We start from the raw sequence: 20,607 nt of genomic DNA, 5'->3' as shown, positions 1-20,607 counted from the left end.
AATGAATACTTTTATTCAGCAAGGATGCATAAAATTAAAAGTGGCAGTAAAGACATTTATAATGTAACAAAATATTTCCATTTTTATTTTTATAAATGCTGTTCTTTTTCAAATTAAGCTTTGACATCACAGGAATAAATGACAATTTAACTTTGCTGTATTTTTAATCAAACAAATGCAGCCTTGGTGAGCATAAGAGACTTCTTTGAAAAACATAAAAAATTGTACCGACCTCAAATTTTTTAACTAGTGTACATACAGTTTTTTTTTCCTGGATGTTAATACAATGTGCTAACCAGGCAAGATTGCCCCAGCACGTGTCAATTCTTCAGACTCTTTACCTCTCAGCTGATGGAAAGGGCGAATTTCATGCAACACCTGTCAGTGTTATAAATGGACGACTCTTGGGAAGCTTACATGACTGTCTTATTGCAACCAGGCTCATTAAATGCCTAAGGTTACCAAAATATTACACTGGCCCTGCCAGGGCATAACATGAGTCAGATGTAATGTCTTGTAATGTCTATACATGCACTACTACTGTATATTCTGAAGCCAACCAACAAAATTCACCAAAAATCTTGCCATACACTCTTGAAAATAAAGGTTCCAAAAGAGGGTTTTCGCAGCGATGCAATAGAAGAACCATTTTTGGTTCCCCAAAGAACCTTTTACTGGACACCATTTTACTGAAAGAACCCTTTTTTCACTATAAAGAATGTGGAATGGAAAAGTTCTGTGGATGAAGTTTCTTCATGGAACCATCGATGCCATTAAAGAACTGTTATGGTTCAAGGTTCTTCGATGACTATTGGTTCAGCAAAGATAATTTTTTTTATTAAGAACTTTAATTCCCTCACTGTATTTGGCTATATGGTTCTCTCGAAATTAAAAAGCATCTAAAAGTAACAGGTTCTGCAGAACAACATATTGGTTTCTTTGTTCCATTGATGGTTGGAAATTCCTAGAAAGTAAAAGGTTCTTTAGGTTCTAATTGGAACCTTCATGTTGAACCTAATTGTAACCTGGTCTTAATAACCACACTGGGATGATCTGGACTGTTTTGACATTATAAATGTGACAATTTTATTTAATGCAGAATGTTGGTGGAGGTCAATATGAAATAGACTTGGGCACTGAGAAATAAAAAGACACTCAACCCAAATCCTGAAGTCACCAGGTCCAAAGGTCAGCCATTTTTCTATACTTGCAAAATTAGAAAGGTCCATTTCTTACACGTTTACTATTGTAATAAGTAATATCCCAAGGGTTATGTGATTTTCTTTAATCTTTACACCCTCTGAATATTGTATGTTGACTTATGGCCCACACACTGAGTCAGATCCGGTTCTCAAATTGTGTTTTAATGGAGTCACATTAGAGTTATTGCGTTATTCCAGATTACAGCTTATCAGAAAGCTCAAATTCACTCTTCACATCAGTCCATCTCAACTTGTACTAGGCCTGTGAGAGTTGTATGTATAAAGGGTGATGTTGTGAATGCGTTGCGTTGACAGGTTTTGGTGATTTCTTGTCATCATCTCTTTTCTGGAATCCTTTCAGGGCTGCTATTTAACTTTATTTTTATTCAAGATAATCTAACACAGTTTAGCTATTTTCATGCAATAATTCATTCAAGTGTGCCCTTTTAAAAGATAGGAAGTAAACCAGTCCCTGAGGAAGCAAGATTGCATTGACTCCGTACCTGGTAATATGCTTGTTTTTCTTGTGCTTTTGTTAGTTAAAAATAGAGATGCAAACACTTTCCACCCATCAACAGTTGCAAGCAATTGCAAGCTTTTACGTTTATTGCATCTAACTGCAAGTGTTGTAAAATGTGGAAAATATTAATACACTGAAAAAAAAAAAAAAAATTATTATTGAATTTTAACTATTTAAAGTCTTTCTACTTTAAAAGTTCAGGTTAAAAATGTTCTATTGGATGTTTAAGTAATTTCAACTTAAATTACATTAGACTAACTTAAAAAAAATGAGTTGAATCTTGTATAACATAAAAAGTTTAATATTGCTTAACCTATTTTGACGAGTTAAAGCAATATAAAAAAACAAACACATGTTGTCATAACTTATTGATCATCTATTGTTTTTACAGTTCAGCATTTTTTGAATGTATATTAGTAAAGAGTCTGGACCTAAATCTTGATGTTATTCATCTACCCAAATGCATTTACCCAAGTGTCCACAAGGGGACGCTCAGTCTTCAGTACTGCTTTTACACAGTTTTATCCTATATGAATCAAAAAGCTCAACAATATCTGGAAAATATAACCAAACATTTAATTATTTACACTATGGTCGCTATTATTATTATAACCAACAAAAAAAAGCACCGGAACAAGAATCAGTGTGCAGTTATTAAATAATTTATTCTGATGATAGTGAGAACTGATGATAGGACAGTCTCCTTTCTTTCCAAAGCTGAGCATCCTTTTCCTCCTCCTGTAGATACCATAATGTGTTTGCACTTCTGTAGTCTTTATATAATGTTTAAATAACAGATATGCAGCGTTTGGGAACGTTCTCATGCCTTTCTGCTCCCCTAAGCAGTAGCAGCATCACTAGGGAGTGAGAACGTGATTGAATTCCTGGCTGTACAGTCACGTCATGGTTCTGAAGTCGTAATGAGGACACAACGGGCCTTCCGTCTCATATCTGTCTGTCTCTACTAGAAACACCACTAGAGTCGAGGGGTGTAGGAGAGAGCGACTGAGAGGGTGAAAGTGAGCTGAGAGAAGATATGGTGAGATGTTAGAGAAGAAGAATAGGGTGAATTAGGGAGGCCGGGGCTAGTTGTCACACATTACATTCAGAGTGGGCACACATACCTTAAAGTCTTGTTTTAAAAAAAGCTATTCAATATTTCCAACATTTCTGCCCAGTATAATTTTTTTTACTGTTATTTAAAAAAAAAAAATTTTTGTCAAGGGTGACAACATGCCCCAATAGCAGGATGTGATGTCACAGTGGAACAGCCTATTGTAGTTTTTTTTAGCACAATTTATTTCAGGTCAATATTTGTATTAAAGAAAGAAATTGATTCTTTTATTCAGCAAGGATGCATTGAATTGATCATTAAGGTCAATAATATATATATATATTTTTTTTTAAATAAAGAAATTAATGTTTTTATTCAGCAAGGACACATTGAATTGATCAAATGTAACTGTACAGACTTACATTGTTACAAAAAAAATATTTTTGCAAATCATTGATAATAATAATAAATGTTTCTTGAGCAGCAAATCATATTATAATGATTTCTGAATGATCATGTGACACTGAAGACTGGAGTAATGATGCTGAAAATTCAGCTTTAACATCACAGGAATAAATTACATTTTACAATATATTAAAATAGAAAACAGTTATTTTATTTGTAATAATATTTCGCAATATTACTGTTTATTCTGTATTTTTGATCAAATAAATGCAGCCATGTGAGCATTACAGACTTCTTTCGACAACATTTAAAAATGTTAACAATCCCACTATTTTGTACAGTATAGTGTATAAGGTTTCATTTTAGCTGACAAATGTTCTATTTAATTATTGTACAAAAAAATAGTGTGCAATTATGCTGAGATAACTAACCCCATTCTCCCATTTCTGACACCACAAATCAAAGTGGTGAAAACTAGAAACTTTGTCCTCTGAGGCCGTATTACAGAAACATCCTTCCTTATCTGATCGGTTACCATGGCGATTTGAGTTAGGAGTCAGATCTTAACTATAGGAAGTTACTGTAATACAGCCCCTGATCTGCAGTAATTCTGTGGCGGCAGTTCAGAATGAGAGCCATTATTACCTCATCCAGCCAGGATTCAACTACCTTAATAAATGGAAAATGTGTGATGGTAAAAGTTGCTCTTTGATGCAAGATTTCTGCCATTTCTGTCAAAAGAAGGTCGAGCTGGTCTAATATGAACATAAATGGTCATTACATCCTCTCTTATCAAGGATACAATGAAAGGGAAATATCTTCATTTTTTAAAAGTATATAAAAGATCCTAAAGCAGGTTTTGAGGATGGAGAAGAGAGGATGAGTGCAGAGAATCACTAAAGCAATTACAATTTGCATTTGTAATAATTTTTTGTCTCAGTCTACATTTACTTGAGAATGTTGCGATAATTGGCATTGGATTTTTTCCCCTCTTGTTTTAAGCACAAACTTATACATTTAGTTTAGATTTATCCTTAAAACAATAAAATTGTCCAGCTTAATTCAAGATTTTTTGCATATAAGCAAGTACATTTATCATTTTGAAGGGTGTTTTAATATTATAATGGAAAATAAGAAAGTAATTTTTTTGCACTGTAAGGAGCCAAAGAATATGGCGTGAGTCCTGTTCTAAAGTTTTTGTTGTTTTTTTGTTTTGTTTTTTAAGAACTCTCATGCTTACCAAGGCTGCATTTATTTGACAAAAATACAGTAAAAACAGTAATATTGTGAAATATTATCACAATTCTGTTTTCCATTTGAATATATGTTAACATCTAATTTATTCCAGTGATGGTAAAGCTGAATTTGCAGCATCTTTACTCCAGTCTTCAGTGTCACATGATCCTTCAGAAATGATTATAATATGCAGATTTGCCGCTCAAGAAACATTGCTTATTATTATCAATGTTGAAAACAGTTGTGCTGCTTAATATTTGTGTGGAAACCATTTTTCTTCAGGATTCTTTAATGAATCTCAAAAAATTCAAACATTATAAATGTCTTTACTGTCACACAATTGAATGCATCCTTAATGAATAAATGTATTCATTTCTTTAAAAAAGAACCCAAATATTTGAACGCTGTTGTATTCGAGACATTCTTGCCTTGAAGCAGTGCACGTTCCTTCTCAAGGTTCCTCTGATATGCGTAGACATATGTCATGGCATTGCCCCCCTTGACTTCAGAATGAAACAGTGTGTTATGGTAGCGCAGGAGAACGCCTGCTGATGCATCTGCCATCCCATGTGTGTTCCTCACCCAGAGCCGTCCAGTGTCTGATGCATTTCTCCTTCAGGCTGTGGCATGTAAGCGATCATCCCAGCCAGCATGAGGTCTCGCAGCGACGTCTGGACACTGTCCAAATGTGCAGTGGCCTGTAATGCAGTGGAATGTGATTGGATACAATTGCCTCGATTGTCTGAATGACAGCTAGAAACTGCCTCATTTTGAGCTCATTCTGTCCAGTAAATCAGATTTGCCATGAACACTGTTAACTGGCCCGTTTGGTTTCATTTATAACACATTAACGCTAAGATTAAAATAATGTGGGTGTTAGAAACTGACTTGTTTACAGGAGAACATTTCTAATTGCATTCCTTGACTGAAAAATATATATTTTTTAATGTTTTTGAAAGAAGTCTCTTATGCTCAGTCACCAAGGCTGCATTTATTTGAACAAAAATACAGTAAAAAAAAGTAATATTGTGAAATATTATTACAATTTCAAAGAACTGTTTTCTATTTTAATATATTTTAAAATGTAATTTATTCATGCGATTCAAAGCTGAATTTTCAGCATCATTACTCCAGTCTTCAGTGTCACATGATCCTTCAGAAATCATTCTAATATGCTGATTTGATGCTCAAGAAACATTTATCATTATCAATGTTGAAAACAGTTTGTTTTATACAATAATAATCACCATATTTTTGTGGAAACTGGGATACATATTTTTTTGATACAGTGTTACAGTCTTTACTGTCACTTTTAATCAATTCTTGGCATCCAGTTGCTGAAAAAAAAACTAAAACGTACTGACCCAAACATTTGAACAATAGTAGGCTAAAACCGAACGGTTAAGAGCTTGATTTGTGAAAACAGTGGGAAGTATGTGTGTAGGATTGACTGAAAGAATAAAGCTCAATTTGAACTGACTCAAGATCAGTTTCAAAGCATTTGTTTGGTGTAGAATAATTTTGAAGTGTAGGCTAGTAGTGAAACAGATGTTGGTACACAGGATAGAAGTGTGGCTAAAAAATAAAAAAAACAAAAAAAAAACAGTTTGCTTTTTGACTGTGGCGCCGTTTACGGCAGCTGAGATTGTTGAAATCATAAACACAGTCATTACAAACCTCCAAGGTTTTTTTAATAGCCTGGTCCTTTATGATAATCTACAGTGTACTTTTTCCAGATACCAAGCTATAAATCCACCGCCATTCACTGATGCTGGGAATACTATCATAGGGGTGGTAGGATTTTTTTTTTGACGGTTGTTTTAAAGGTACACCCACAAAGGGATAGTTTTCTCACATTTACAGCAATTTATTAACTAACGACTATGAGAAAATATGTGTAATGTGGCATTTTCAACATGACATGCAAAGGAAGGTAGACGCGGACTGAGACCCTCCCCCAGTGGCCTGGAATAGTTCAGCTCAATCACAGAAAGCTCAATTCTCAATGGAAGCCCGTCCCGTGGCTCCGCCCCCTCCTGTCCTCCACACCAGCAACCAGCCGTTTAAATGTTAACTCTTCGTGTGCACGCTGCTAAAAAAACCTTCCTCAGTATTTTTGTTTTGTTTTGTTTTCCACTCTCTCAGGGGAAAAAAGGTACAACATCTCTCACTGGGCCAATGTCCTTTCAAAAAGTACATCTTTGTACCTAAAGAGTGCATATTAGCCTAGTAGCTTAATAATTGTACTTGTGTACCAAAAGTAGGCTACATATTAATACCGAAATGGTACAGAACCTTTTTAAAGGGTACCATCCCAGTGACGGCTTCAGATGCTAAATGACAAAATTATTAAGTCTTATTTTCTGAAAAAAGAATCAAAATTAAGTGAGTTTTGAAATCATGAAAGATTGTTAGAAACCTCCGTTTTTTTTCATGCCAAGAATTAAAAAAATAACATCTATTCTATTTTTTTAGGGGAAAAAAACGTTATATTCAGCATCTGTAATGCGGCAGCGAGGTATAACGCACGTGTTTTTTACCGTTTGTCTTTTATGTGTTTGTTAGAGGTTGAATTCATATCAAATACTGCCATATTACTTCTGAATACGATGTCTACTTCATAAATTGTATGAACATTATGGAAATACATGGTTCAGATCCCTCAAACCAAATGGAAGAGTCTTTATATAAGGTGAGTTCACACCATAGGTTCACGCCATGTCGTAATTACCGTAACGATTCTGAACTGTAAAAAAAGTTTCACATGCTTGTAGAACTTGTAATTACAAAGTGTAATAAACTGGTCATTTTTAAACTGGTAAAGAGAGCTACGACTTGTACCACCTGACCACTGCAGATTTAAGGTGTGTTGGGTTTGAAGCTCATCAAATGTATGAGCTTTATTTACGGTAATTATGATATGGCGAGAACGCAGCAAAAGCCACCAATAATAGAGCCTGGATATCATCCAGTGGAAAAGTTTGTTACTGCGCCCAAACTAAATCTTACTAAAAGATGTATGTAAGATTGTGGCCAAAACTGGTACTGCAATCACTTTCAAATTACTGTAGAGCGGTGTATCCCCTCCCCCCTGACTCTAGGTTGCCAGTTAGGCTGCAGGATCCAGCAGGAACGTAGGCTGCTACAAGGAGCTTTTAAAGGGATACTTTACCGTTTTTTCATATTAAACTATGTTATTCCCTTAACTAAGACGAGTTGATACATACCTCTCTCGTCTCAGTGCGTGCACTTAATCCCTCTGTCTTGCGGCGAAACTTTGTTAGCCCAGTTCATTTAATATGGGCCAAGCAGAGAAGCTACCAAACACCTCCACGTTTTCCCTATTTAAATACAGTTACTCGCGAAGTGTAACTCGACCTAGAACGGTGACACAAAACAAAACGTTGCGCTTTTCTAACCGTGTAAAATGGATAACTATTTTGTATGGCGGAATACCATAGCAAGTGCTTGTAAGCACTTCGACTTGGCGCAGTAATATCTTCACTCGTGGAAAAATCCTCTCACCGGCCCCCGCTCCCTCTAGTGAAGATATTACTGCGCCAAGTCGAAGTGCTTACAAGCACTTGCTATGGTATTCCGCCATACAAAATAGTTATCCATTTTACACGCTTAGAAAAGCGCAACGTTTTGTTTTGTGTCACCGTCCTAGGTCGAGTTACACTTCGCGAGTAACTGTATTTAAATAGGGAAAACGTGGAGGTGTTTGGTAGCTTCTCTGCTTGGCCCATATTAAATGAACTGGGCTAACAAAGTTTCGCCGCAAGACAGAGGGATTTAGTGCACGCACTGAGACGAGAGAGGTATGTATCAACTCGTCTTAGTTAAGGGAATAACATAGTTTAATATGAAAAAACGGTAAAGTATCCCTTTAATGGCAAGTGACGAGTCCTACAGAGTACGTTTTTTTTCTGACTTTGTCACGACGTATTTCGGATTCATAACGAGGTCTTTTAGGTTTCGTAACGTTAGACATTTTTTATCCGACACGTTTGTAGCTGCAGCTGTGGTAACTAGAGCAGAGCTGGCAACCCGGATGCCGAAACACTACTGACTTCGTGATTGGTAGATAGGTGGAGGGTGGAGCATCAGGCCAAAACGCATCATGACAACATCAACATCAGTTGAGGGCTGCAACTTCACTTTTAAATGACAATATCCTGGCCGGACTACTGTTCGGTGATATAAGTATTTTAAAGGAACATGATTTCTTAATGTCTAGTGACATATCAGGGCCATTTTATGATTAATTGAAATACATTTCTTACGGTTCCTTTAAGATATCTAGAATTTGGAACACAAAATGTTCCGATTTTTGGCCATGAATTTCTCTCAGTTTTCGAGTCAAACAGGTTTTGTAAAATATATATTTTACATAAAATATAAAAATATATACTTTTATATTTAAAGTTTTCATAAACTTAAACTTCTATAACTTTTTTTAAATTCCACTTTCATAATTGTTTTCACATCTACAATAATCTGCCAAGTGACCAAACTTACACTATGAAAAAGAAAAAAGTTGCTGCTTCAGTAGCCCCCTTTTATAATGTAAATATGATTTAATGTATTTGTTTTTGTTGAACCTTTAATATAATGGCTCGGTGGTAAAAACTATGGTTAAACCGCGAGGAAGGCTGTTGGCGTCTTTGTGTCCATCTGCTTACAATTGCTTCTGATTGACACATCTGTCTACTTCCCAGCTATTACCCCCTCCTCTTCCATGCTTATTTTCTTTCCCTCATTTCTCTTCACTCTTTCACGTCCTTTACTACAGTGATTCCCAACCTGGGATAAGTGTACCCAGGGGATATTTAAGTAGATTCCAGCGGGAAAGATTTTCATTTTGCTTTGTTAAAGGGATAGTTCACTCAAAAATGAAAATTCTGTCAACATTTACGCAACATCATGTAATTTCCAAACCTGTGTAACCATTTCTTCTGCAGAACACAAAAGAAGACAACCAACACCGGAGCCCATTAAAAAACACTGAGACATTTCTTAAAATATCCACAGGAGAAGGAAAGTACAGGCTTGGAACGACTTGAGGGTGAGTAAATGATGACAGAGTTTTCAGTTCCTTTTTAAAGAATTAGTTTATGAATGAGAGTTACACAAATATTATGTGTTTGACACTTCCAGCGTAATATATGGGCCACTTTAATGCATTTCATTTTTTTTATTTAATGGTATGGATGCATTAGTCAGTCATGGCTAATTTATGCAGCGAGAACGGGTGTCTTCAAAAGGGTGGTTATAGAGAAAAAGCAAGCAATATTTGGCAGGTCATGTGATCTCATCTCAATATGGCGGGCCTCATAATGAGGCGACCCAATCCATGTATAATAAACGGCTGTCATCAGGCTACCGACATGACTGGAGTCTGGACTGCACTTCATTTTAATTACATATACAAAAGTACTATTTTCTTATTTGTAAAACATTTTTAATGAGGAAATTATTGAAGATAAGCCTTATTAATGATAATGTTAAACGATATTCCATAGCCTTTCTGAGCGGGGCGTTCAGAAGGCAAAAAAGGGTTGGCAAACACTGCTCTAGTGTATCTCACTTTTTGGCTATCTGAAAACAAGCAACTTTCGAACTGTTTGTTTTGAGTCGGAGCAAGATGAGGGCTTCACATTGAGACATGATTTTAACGGCCCACAACTTGAGAACTCTTACCCCTCAGTTTGGGGTCTGGGATTCATTGTTCCTTAATCCTCCTCCTCCCCCCACCTTCACATCACCCTTTTTTTCCTTCTCTCTCTCTCTCTCTCTCTCTCTCTCTCTCTCTCTCTCTCTCTCTCTCTCCCTACTTCTGCGGCCCCTGACCCTCCGTTTCTCTCTTTCTCTCCCTACTGCTATAGAAGCCAGATGAGAGCACGAATACCGTCCCACCCTACCCCCCTTCCCTTCTCACTTTTCTCGTCCCCCTCTCCCCCTCTTGTGTTTTTTTTTCACTCCCTGGGAGTAACAGAGATGGAGAGAAGGAGCGAAAGGAAAAAAGAGAAAGCTCCTGTATCCCATGAGCCCCCCAACAAGCCATTGACGTGTATGTTCACAAGTTAGACTTGCGAAAACTCACCAGTGCTGGAGACTATCTTAACTAAAAGTAACAAAGAAACTAATTTAAAGGTGATGGGTGTAATTTTTCATTGCTTAGTTTCTCCTTTTCCGGATTAATATTGAGAGCCAATTATAAATAATGCATAAGTAATGGTGTGAGTTTGGTGTGGGACTATCTGTTTATTGACCAATGGGGGAGTGTTTGAGGAAACCTGTGTAAAAACAGTCATTATTTTTCCGTTTGGTGATTCCATTAGCGTTTGAATTTTATATGGTTATTTTTTCATCCAACATTAGAGTCTGATAGTCTTAAGGAAACAAACAAACAAACAAAAAGGTTCTCAGTCGTGTGGAACTCTCTAAGCAGAATTTCATCATTTTGTGCAAGCATCTTTGAATCCAAGCGAACTGAGGCAATGATCATTCGCAATGTACTAGAATCACTCTCTCTCTTTAGTAGCAGTGTAGGAGGTCTGATTCATTTAACGAGTCAGTTGGTTCGAACGAGTCATTTTAATTAAACAGATTAGGAAACTGATTCATTTGAATTGGTTCTCAGTCATGCATGTGGTCGTTCTGTGCAGCGTTTCATTATGTTGCACACACAGCCTTGAAACTGAGCAAACTGAGGCAATGATCATTCGTGCTTTACTAGACTGTCTCACTCTATCTTTAATATTGTTATAGGAAGTCTGATTCATGATGAGCTGGTTTAATGAGCTGGGTTAAAATGCTCATTTGAATCAGTACTCAGTTGAGCTTTTTCGTTTTTTTTCTATAGTGAAACACATTGTTACACTTAAAAAGTTATTTATTGGCTTTGATGGTTCCATTAAATGGTTCTTCTATGGCATTATGGCACAAAAAAAAACTTTTAGAACATTTATTTTTAAGAGTGTTTTATTTATGCATTAAGTTAGTGTTTAATATTAATTATTTTGTATTAATTTTAGTGCTCTGTTGATTAAAATGTTTAATACATTTTTTGCTCCACCTTTAGTTTTTAGAAATCACACATATTATAGTATTAAATTGAATATATGCATTGATAACATTATATAAAAATGAACATCGTTAAACATATTTAATTAATCGCATATACGTATTTAATTAATCGCACATGTTAACGGTCTAACTTTAACAGTTCTTGTGTTAATATATTACATTTAATGCTATCAACTAATTGATATCCGTATGGACTGCTCTTTTTAATAATATATTCTGATAATTTTATTTGAAATATATAACCCCCCCTTTATATCGCAGCTTGTGTAGTTTCTTTCCCCAAAAACATAACTTGTAGTTATAGCTTGCCAAGACAGTTTCAAAGAAGCTTCCCCAATGGTGAAGCTCACACTTCGAGATAGTATAGAGAGATATGGGGCGTGAATGATGTTGTTGGGCTCAACAGCGTCCGGTAAGAGAGGGCTTGAGTCTCAGCGAGAGAAGCGAGTTGTTAACACACGAGTGTGTGAGAGTGTGTGTGTGCAGTGAAGGGGGATGGCTGCCTTGTTTGTAGCTTGTCAGCAATTGCCTGAGACAAGCTTCCCCTGCATGTGTGAAAGCTGCTTGGCTTGAATGCACGGACCGTACCAAGTGGCGTCAAAAGCGAAGGGGGGGACGGAGGCGAGAAAAAACGATCAGACTGGAGACAATAGGCCCCTGAAGTGTTCCCCCCAAGTTGCTTTGATGTTGTCCTAGTGTCTAGATGCTGAAGGGGACCGGGGACTGCAGGGAAGAGCAGCCCTTTGTGTGGATGTGTGTGCACTTTTTGGGCCAGCACGGACAAAAGGGAGGGGTACAAAAGCCTGGAGAGAAATAAGAGAAGAAACAAATGATGAAAACCCAAATGATCCTGAACGTGTTTTTGTATGGCTGCTGTGTGTGAGAGGGCACACAGAAAGGGAGAAGAGCGAGAGAAATAGGAGGAGACGCTCATACACGGGGGCTGATAGAGTGACAGAGAAAGAGAGGGGGTGAGTATTGTATCTTCTTCAGCACCAGATCACTCTTTTTTTTTCTTTTTTTTTTTTGCCTTTATTACTTTATCTCTCTCTTTTGTTTTCGAGGGGGGTGGGTGTGCGAAAAACGAGTAGACCCAGAGTTGGTGCCGAAGTTGCGTGCTGCTATTATTGTGGTTATTCCTGGTTGGAGCGTCTACGTGAGCGTGGGTAAAAACAATTACGCTCCGTTATTCTTAGTCCTTGAAAAGATATATGGATATGTGGAAAGAGCAGGGGGTGAAGGGGGGAGTGGTGGATGGTTTGGAATGTGTCATTGGATAGTCTGGATGAGTTGCCCTCCATGCCAGTATAAACCTCCTCTGCTCTCCTCTCATTATTGTCTGGTTATTCAAGCAGTCCATGTGTGTGATGGCTGCAAAGCAACAAGAGCTTTTCTCTTTCTGTATGTGTCAGGATTGTCACTCTCGGCAGCGAGTGAATTGTGCAATGATTGGAGCCGTGTGTGTGTGTGTGTTTGGGGGCGGTTCTATTCTGCCTGGGGGGTTTCTCAGTCTGTGCCCTCCATGGTGGTAACAGACTGCTTTTACACTACCAGCTGTTCCGAAAACCTGCAGTGATTTTCTCTTTCTTTCTGCCCGTCTCTCACGCTAAAGGTTATCCAATTGTCACCGGTGTGACATGCACATGCCATTTCTGTTGCTTTTATATGTTGTATAAACCAGTTGTTGGAAAAGTCAAAACAATTGTTTATTTATTTATTTATTATTAATATTTTATTATTAAGAGTTATGGGCACTACAGTGTCTTTTATTCCATAGGTTGCAGGATATATGTTAGCTTTACTTGCTTGTCTGAAGATTCTATTTATTCCTGTTCAAGAGTTCAAGAGAAACATGGCTGATCAGAATCAGAATCAGAATCAGAATGAGCTTTATTCGCCAAGTGTGCACAAACACACAAGGAATTTTTTGTGGTTTTTACAGGAGCTCTTGGTACATACATATATATATGACATTAGAACAGGCATTTAAATGAGAACATAAATAAATAGAATAAACAATAATAATAGTTCTAGTAATAGTGATAACGGTAATAGTGATAACGGACATACTCATGTTCATTTCGCTGTGTAAAAATGTACAACATGCAGCAAATGGTTACAGATATACATAAATGTATATGACCAAAAAAGCTCTCTGTAACTCAGGTTTCCTAGTTGTTATTCAAATATGAGAGGACCTTGTAGTTTCCTATTTACAATAATTCAGGCATCATGTGAAACACTATTTTTCATAAAGTTCCAAAGATTGTGGAAATTATTGAGTAATAAAGGCAGTAGGTCAGTAATTGATGACTAATATATCATTATAAAGTAGATAATTTGGTAACACTTTACAATAAGGTCTCATCTCTTAATGTTAGTTAATGTAACATTACCGAAAAATGAGCAATACCGTATTTATTCATGTTTTTTTAACCAAGTAATACAAATTAACTAGGTAAATAAAAACTCAGATCCATTAAATAATCCATTAAACTACTTTTAATTGAATTAATGTATTCGTAAATATTGAATTCAGCATTAACTATGCTTAATAAATGCTTTAGAGATATTTGTCATTGTTATTTCTTGTTAACAAATCGAACCTTATTGTAAAGTGTAACGAATGTTTTGACTCTAAATTCTGATTGGCTGAGCCACGTTCAAACCTACTGTAAAATTGTGATAAACATACAGTTGTGACTACACTTTGAATATTAATGTGCATTCTAGTTGAGGTGTTTTTGGCAACAGTAAACATAGATTTAAAACTATTTATTCAAAATGCATGTTGCTACTTTATAAAAGCATTACAAAACCTTTAAACTACAACTTAAATCTTTAAACTAAATCCCTCACTATGGCTTCAGTGGACCATGTAATGTATGTATAAACAGCAACAGTTTTATAAATGATGTAATAATAGTTTGTATTAAAATATTTACAGCAACACAGTTTAATAGATTTTTATGATGTTTGAGATGGAGCAGAGGAACATGAACATAGTGTTTTATTTGATGTGAATATAATGGTTATGTTATATGTCCCCTGGGTTTAAGAGCAATTACACGCAAACTGAAAGTCAAGTGGAATAAAAATAACAGTGGTTTGCGAAAGCTCATTAATCATGTTTTAAAAGCATCACGCATGCCAATAGAGAATGTAAATGTATCCTGCAGTTTTGACATGGCAGCTTCATTGTTTATTTATTTATTTATTCATTTTTTTGCAGTTGATGTCAGTTTTGCTTGACAGCGAGAGGTCGTGACAGAGGGCATGAGAAAGGTAAAGAGCACAGGGTCAAATGTCTCCTTCATACCTCGCTCTATGATGATTTTAAATGGAGGTGACCGATATTTTGCCAAGTACAACGTCTTTCGAACAATATTCCTGTCAATCAAACCATAATCTTAATCATTATATGCCTAAAACCAGAGGCCACCAAATTCAAAAAGACTGACGTGGATTATTTCAACTTAAGACAATAAAGCAGATAAAAATGAGGTTGTGAGGGGCAGAAGTCTGGTCAGTGTGACATACACTGGTTTACACCATCCACTAAGTTTAAGAAGCACCTGTACACTCTAAAACCAGCTTGACTAGGCTGGGAGACCATCTTAGACCAGTAAACCAACTTAGTTACTGTATTTCTATCCTTCACAACCTAGTTTTAGTTAGCAGCAAATTAAATCTGGCTGAAGTTTACGCTATAAAACCAAGGCCACCAAATACCATTTTCCGTTCAAACTTTGATATGGAATATTCCTTCTTCCGGCCATAAAGCGGATGAAAACAAAGGCTGTGAGGGATAGAGGTCTGTTCAGAATGACATACGCTGGTTTAATCTGGTCTAGCTAGTCTCCCGGCCTGGCCAGGCTGGTGTTCATCTGGTTTAGCTGGTCAGCCATCTTGTTTCCCAGTTAAACCAAGTTCAACAAGCACCTGAACACTCTAAAACCTGCTTGATTAGGCTGGGAGACCAGCTTAGACCAGTAAACCAGTTTAGTTACAGTATTTCTATCCTTGGCTGAAGTTTACATTTTCCGTTCAAACTATGATATGGAATATTCCTACTTGTGTCCATAAAGCGGATGAAAACAAAGGCTGTGAGGGATAGAAGTCTGTTCAGGATGACATACGCTGGTTTAATCTGGTCTAGATAGTCTCCTGGCCTGGCCAAGCTGGTGTTCATCTGGTTTAGCTGGTCAGCCATTAGGGTGTCCCAGCCAAACCAAGTTTAACAAGCACCTCCTGAAAACACTTAAACCAGCCTAACTAGGCTGGGAAAGCTTAGACCAGAAAAACAACTTTCAGTTTCAGATGTAGTTCTATACTTTTTTGTTCGCGTCAAATTAAATCTGTCTACGCTATAATCCGACATGGCGAGATCCATCCACATGCCTTTCCAATAAATACCAAGAGTGTGCCAATGAGGGAGGTAGATTGCAGGGTTTGGACTGAGAAATGGAAGGAATAAGAGGCCTTGGAGATCTGCTACCGAAGGAGGAGAAGAAGAAATGGAGGGAGGGGTTGGGATTTGATCAGTAGGATGGAGAGATGTGCCTCCAGAGAGAGCACCAAAGGAAATAAATGGATTTATTCTTCACAGTTGTCAAATATCCAATGCATAAATTACGAGTGTGTTAAGGGGACGGCTAATAACTCACAGCAAACATAAAACACATTTAGTTAGATGACAGTTTAGTTAATTCTGGGATGCGCGTGTGCACGGTCATAATTGTTTCATTATTTCATTGGAGACAAGGCGCATCTCGGTCAGCAGGGATTTTCGAGCCGTAAAAAAAGAGAAAGATTCCCAATCTCTCTTTTGAAAAGCATCCCTCTTTTGAGTGCCCTTGCCTTCCGATGTATCCTCTGCTCTAATATCTTTCTGAATAGGTGGAAATGTGCGCGCTAGCCTTGTGTGCCTAGCCGCCGAGATGATTGCAAATTCATTTAGAGGTGCCTATCACACAAAGATGTGGGGATGGAGGGAGAGATGGAGGGGGTGGGGTGCAGAGAGATGATGCCTTGGGTTTTTTAAAGCACATTTGTATTCATGTCATGGAGGAGGAGAGCGCAGAGAACGAGAGAGGAGGCGGCTACCTTAGCGTGACAGACGTTAGGAGGAGGCTAGCCAGATTAATATGACAGGCGCTAGCAGAATGCCGAACGCCTGGCTCAGGTCGAGTGCTGATGTCACAACCCACCGTTCGCTGATGTAAAGTGGAGCAAATCCGCTCGGAACACTGTGTCAGAACTCTGACGTAAATAATTCAATCGCAGCGGGGCGCTGTCACCGGCTGGCTGCGGCATTTGCACTTTGTTTATTTTTTGGACTGAACTTGGCGATAATCGTCAGTTATATAATGAAGTATTTTGCTTATGTAATAAATCTAAAGTAAAATGCTTGAAAACCACCATTGAGTAGCGTCAATGGGCCACTTTACCACAACTAGCAGTTGCAGAAATGCATTGTGGGAGCATGTATGTTTTATCATGGACGTTGTGGGTGTTCAGAGCGTTCGGGTATTTGTGTATAAGCTCAGTATGAAAGATGGCAATGGAGATGTCATTTATTGTGGTTTGGAGGCTCTGGTCACAGCATCTTCATACTTCTAACGAGTGTCTCTCTCTCTCTCACAGCCTCCTGTAAATCACAGCTTTCGCTACGCTCCACTAGTGACACAGGACATGCTCGCACACTCCAACGACCGATTACATCAGGCGCCTCACACACGCACATACACAGTGAAACCAAACTACTGATTTAAGGAAGAGAAAGCATCACGTCTCACTCTTTTCCTCCCCGTCTCTCGTACCTCTATGTTTCTTGAAGTCGTTCTCACTCATTTTCTCCTATCTCATTCTTGGTTTCTGTGGCTGTCTGCCTCTATTTTCCTTTCCTGTCTGTCTCGCTCTCTTTCTCCCTACTTTTTTGGTTTCATTCCCCCTCCTTGCCTGTCTCACTTTCCTTCCCTCCCTGTCTGTCTCGATTTCTTTCTCTCTCTTTCTCTTTTCCTACCATCTCCCTCTCATTTCCCCTCCATGTCTGTCTCACTTTCTTTCACCCTCACTATTTTCCTCTCTGTCTGTCTCTCATTTTCTCCCTGTCTGTTGCATTCTTGTTTTCCTTCTCTTTTTCCTCAGTCGGTCTAAAATGTTCTATACCGTCTCTCTCTCATTTTCCCTACCAGTCTGTCTCGCTTTCTTTCACCCTCTCTATTTTCCTTTTCTGTTTTTCTTGTTTTCTCTGTCTGTCTCATTTTTGCTTCCCTTCCCTCTTTCCTCTCTGTCTATCTTCATGTCTTTTCTTTTCCATCCCACTGTCTTTTCCCTGTCATCCCTCTTTACCTCCCATCTCTCTCTTCCTCCCATTCTTTTTCCCTCTCTGCTCGTCTTACTCTCGTTTTCTCACCCTGTCTCTCTCTATCTCCCACTCCTTCTCCCTTACTCTTTCCTTCCCTGTCAGTCTCCCTTTTTATCTCCTTGTCTTTCTCCCTCTCTGCCCGTCTCACTCTTGTTCTCCCCCTCTCTCTTTTCCATCCCTGTCTCTCTGGCTCTGCCGCCCACACTGGGCTCATCATTGATGCGTTTAGCAGCACCGCTGAGCAAGAGACGCAGGCCATCGATTGGCTGCGTAATCGACATGGATTTTTGCCCAAAGTGGTGAAAAATATGCCATGGCTATAGCCAAGCAATTTCTCCAGGCTTCTCCAGCCAGGAAGGAAAAAGACCCCAGCAGCTCTATAATTGATATGGAGATCAATTTTCCTGCTTTGGACTGTACAGTCTTGCACTGACCGGCCCAGTCAACCGTGCAGCTTGTGGCTTCTGTCATGATAGAGGGCAGATGAAATGGTGGGAAGAGGATGAGGAGAGGCGGAGGAGAGGGGGGCAACATATCCTTGTGACAATGTGGCCCATCACTATATATGCAGCTGTGTTCGTGCTCTGGAGGTTTGGATGATGAGGGACCAGTTTTTACTAGCATATAGTAAAATGCCAACCAACCGACATGTGATCGGCTAATGCTGGCAACACTCTTCGTCTGTCCCTGGTGTTCATACCTCTTTTTTTCCTTCTCTTCCTCCTTAATAACTTCACCATCTGTCCCTGAGACTGCAGAATCATTCAGGTCAGAAACAAACCTTGTCCTGACTGTCTGCGTCTTGCCCATTAAGACCAGAGGCCCTCCGCTACAAGCCAGACATGCTGCATTGGATGCCATCTTGGCTCAAGTCATGGCCACTCCACCTGGAGCCATTTTGGCTCCAGTTCCTGTAGTAAGACCAGAACATCTAAACATAAGCGCTCAAATCCAAAGGTCCAGGGTATTGCTACTCTGTGCTTTGCATCGATTGGCAGAGGGCTCCCTCATGGGCCAGTGACATCAGGCGATTGGAGGTGGAAAGCCGTCTTGGCTCCCGTCTCGGTGGTTAAACCGAGTCATATTCGGTCATAACGAGTCATAACCTGGTCATATTCAATGACCATATTGGAACCTGTTTTGGAAACAACCAATGCTCATTCGGATTTCACTGTTGAACAGCACAAAACGCACAGTGATCGTTTACCATTTAGATCCCCAATGTGTGTTTATTTCTATATGTGTGGGTAAGAGCAGACTCATTTAAAAAATGAAAGACAGACAGAGGTTTCCTAGAAGGAAGAGAAATAAACTAGTTTAGGCATGGTGAGGGAGAGTAAATGCGAGAAAAAGAGAGATCACTTAACTTCTAAGCAGATCGCCTGCCTGGACCGCCAGGTGAAAAGCGTTGTTGCCATGGTGTTGCTGGTTACACATATCCACGGACAGTGTGTAATCATCAGCGATATGCCAACACCTCCACCTTCCCTACCCCCTGCATCTCTTCCTCCTCCTCTCTCTATTCTTCTCTGAATGTATCGTATTTTCCTCCCTACCTTCTTTCCTAGATAGAGAACATGAAATTAAAACTCTATTTGCCTTCCTAAAGTCCCCCTGTGATGAAAATCACGCTTTTAATGTTGTTTATATGTCTATGTGGTGTTTTAAATATACTTTAAGACAAACCATGTGCAAATTCATAAGTCAAAACCATTGTTGAGTATTTTCTCCTTAAAACTGAAGTAAACCAAAGACAGTCTCAAAAACGCGTTTTGAAATCGCTGGCGTTTCTGACGTCACAAACTACCTTGTAACCAATCACGTCAACGTGTGATCGTCAACGAGTGGATCTCTGAGCTGGTGTGAGTGAGTGGGGGCGGGGCTAATTTACATATTCATAGAACCGCGTATACTAAATGAGGCAAGGGTGTAGAGTTACATTCAAAAATGACAATAAAAAGGACAATTATCGTCATTTATGATCGCTATCATTTTATGATTCCCTTTAAATCTCCCCCCCTATTTTTTCTTCTATACATCTCTTATTGGCTCCTCCTCTTCCTCCCACCTCTTTAGCAGGATCCTCAACATCAGAGAGGGGCTCATCTTCTCAACAGATACTTGATTACAATCAACAGATTGCTTTAGAAGTATCAAACACTCATCGGTACATAATACATTAGAGTAAACAGAGGGCCAGAGACTTGAATGATAAAAGGCTCCTCTCAAACAGAGGGTTTGTGTTATTGTATAGAACAATATCCTTCTATAATCGTCACAGATTTAAGCTCAGCTTGTGGTTTTGTGTTTGGGGCTTGTGTTGACATACTCGAGTACTTATGTCAAGGGCTGATGCCATGAATGAACATTTGTACCTTTAGCGCAATGACTTTCAAACTTTAGTCTGGCTGCTAACATTATTTACATTGCTAACATTAGCATTTAGCAGTTTGTAATCTCAGCCTCAGATGTTCCTTGACCGTCTGCTTTTATATTACAAGGAAAAGAGGCAAGAGATGTAATCCCCAAGATCCAATCTGATTGGCTGGCTGGCTGTATGAAACATTCAGAGGTAAAAAAACAAACAAAAATAACACAGGTTTGTCATTTTTACAATGATCCAGGTTGCTAGGTTTGTTAGCATCTTAGCATCAAGTAAACTAGATCATGCTGAGTCAAGTGTGGGGAATAATCAGGACTTTTTATTTTTTGATGCACAGAAATTCTC

At 38.4% G+C, this 20,607-nt stretch overlaps 1 protein-coding gene across 2 annotated transcripts in view; it reads left to right on the top strand.

Annotated features, from left to right (window-relative positions):
* The first annotated feature begins 12,133 nt into the window (after positions 1-12,133).
* Positions 12,134-20,607, top strand: part of bcl9 (BCL9 transcription coactivator) — a 107,301-nt gene continuing 98,827 nt past the window's right edge. For both annotated transcript variants that reach the window (XM_082163347.1, XM_082163346.1), the window contains exon 1: positions 12,134-12,480. The gene's annotated coding sequence lies outside the window, so the exon portion shown is untranslated. The remainder of the gene's footprint in view (positions 12,481-20,607) is intronic.

This window comes from Leuciscus leuciscus (assembly GCF_965113295.1).
Source record: "Leuciscus leuciscus genome assembly, chromosome: 3".
NCBI classification, from domain to species: Eukaryota; Metazoa; Chordata; class Actinopteri; order Cypriniformes; family Leuciscidae; genus Leuciscus; species Leuciscus leuciscus.
This window is presented reverse-complemented; position numbering and strand designations above follow the sequence as displayed.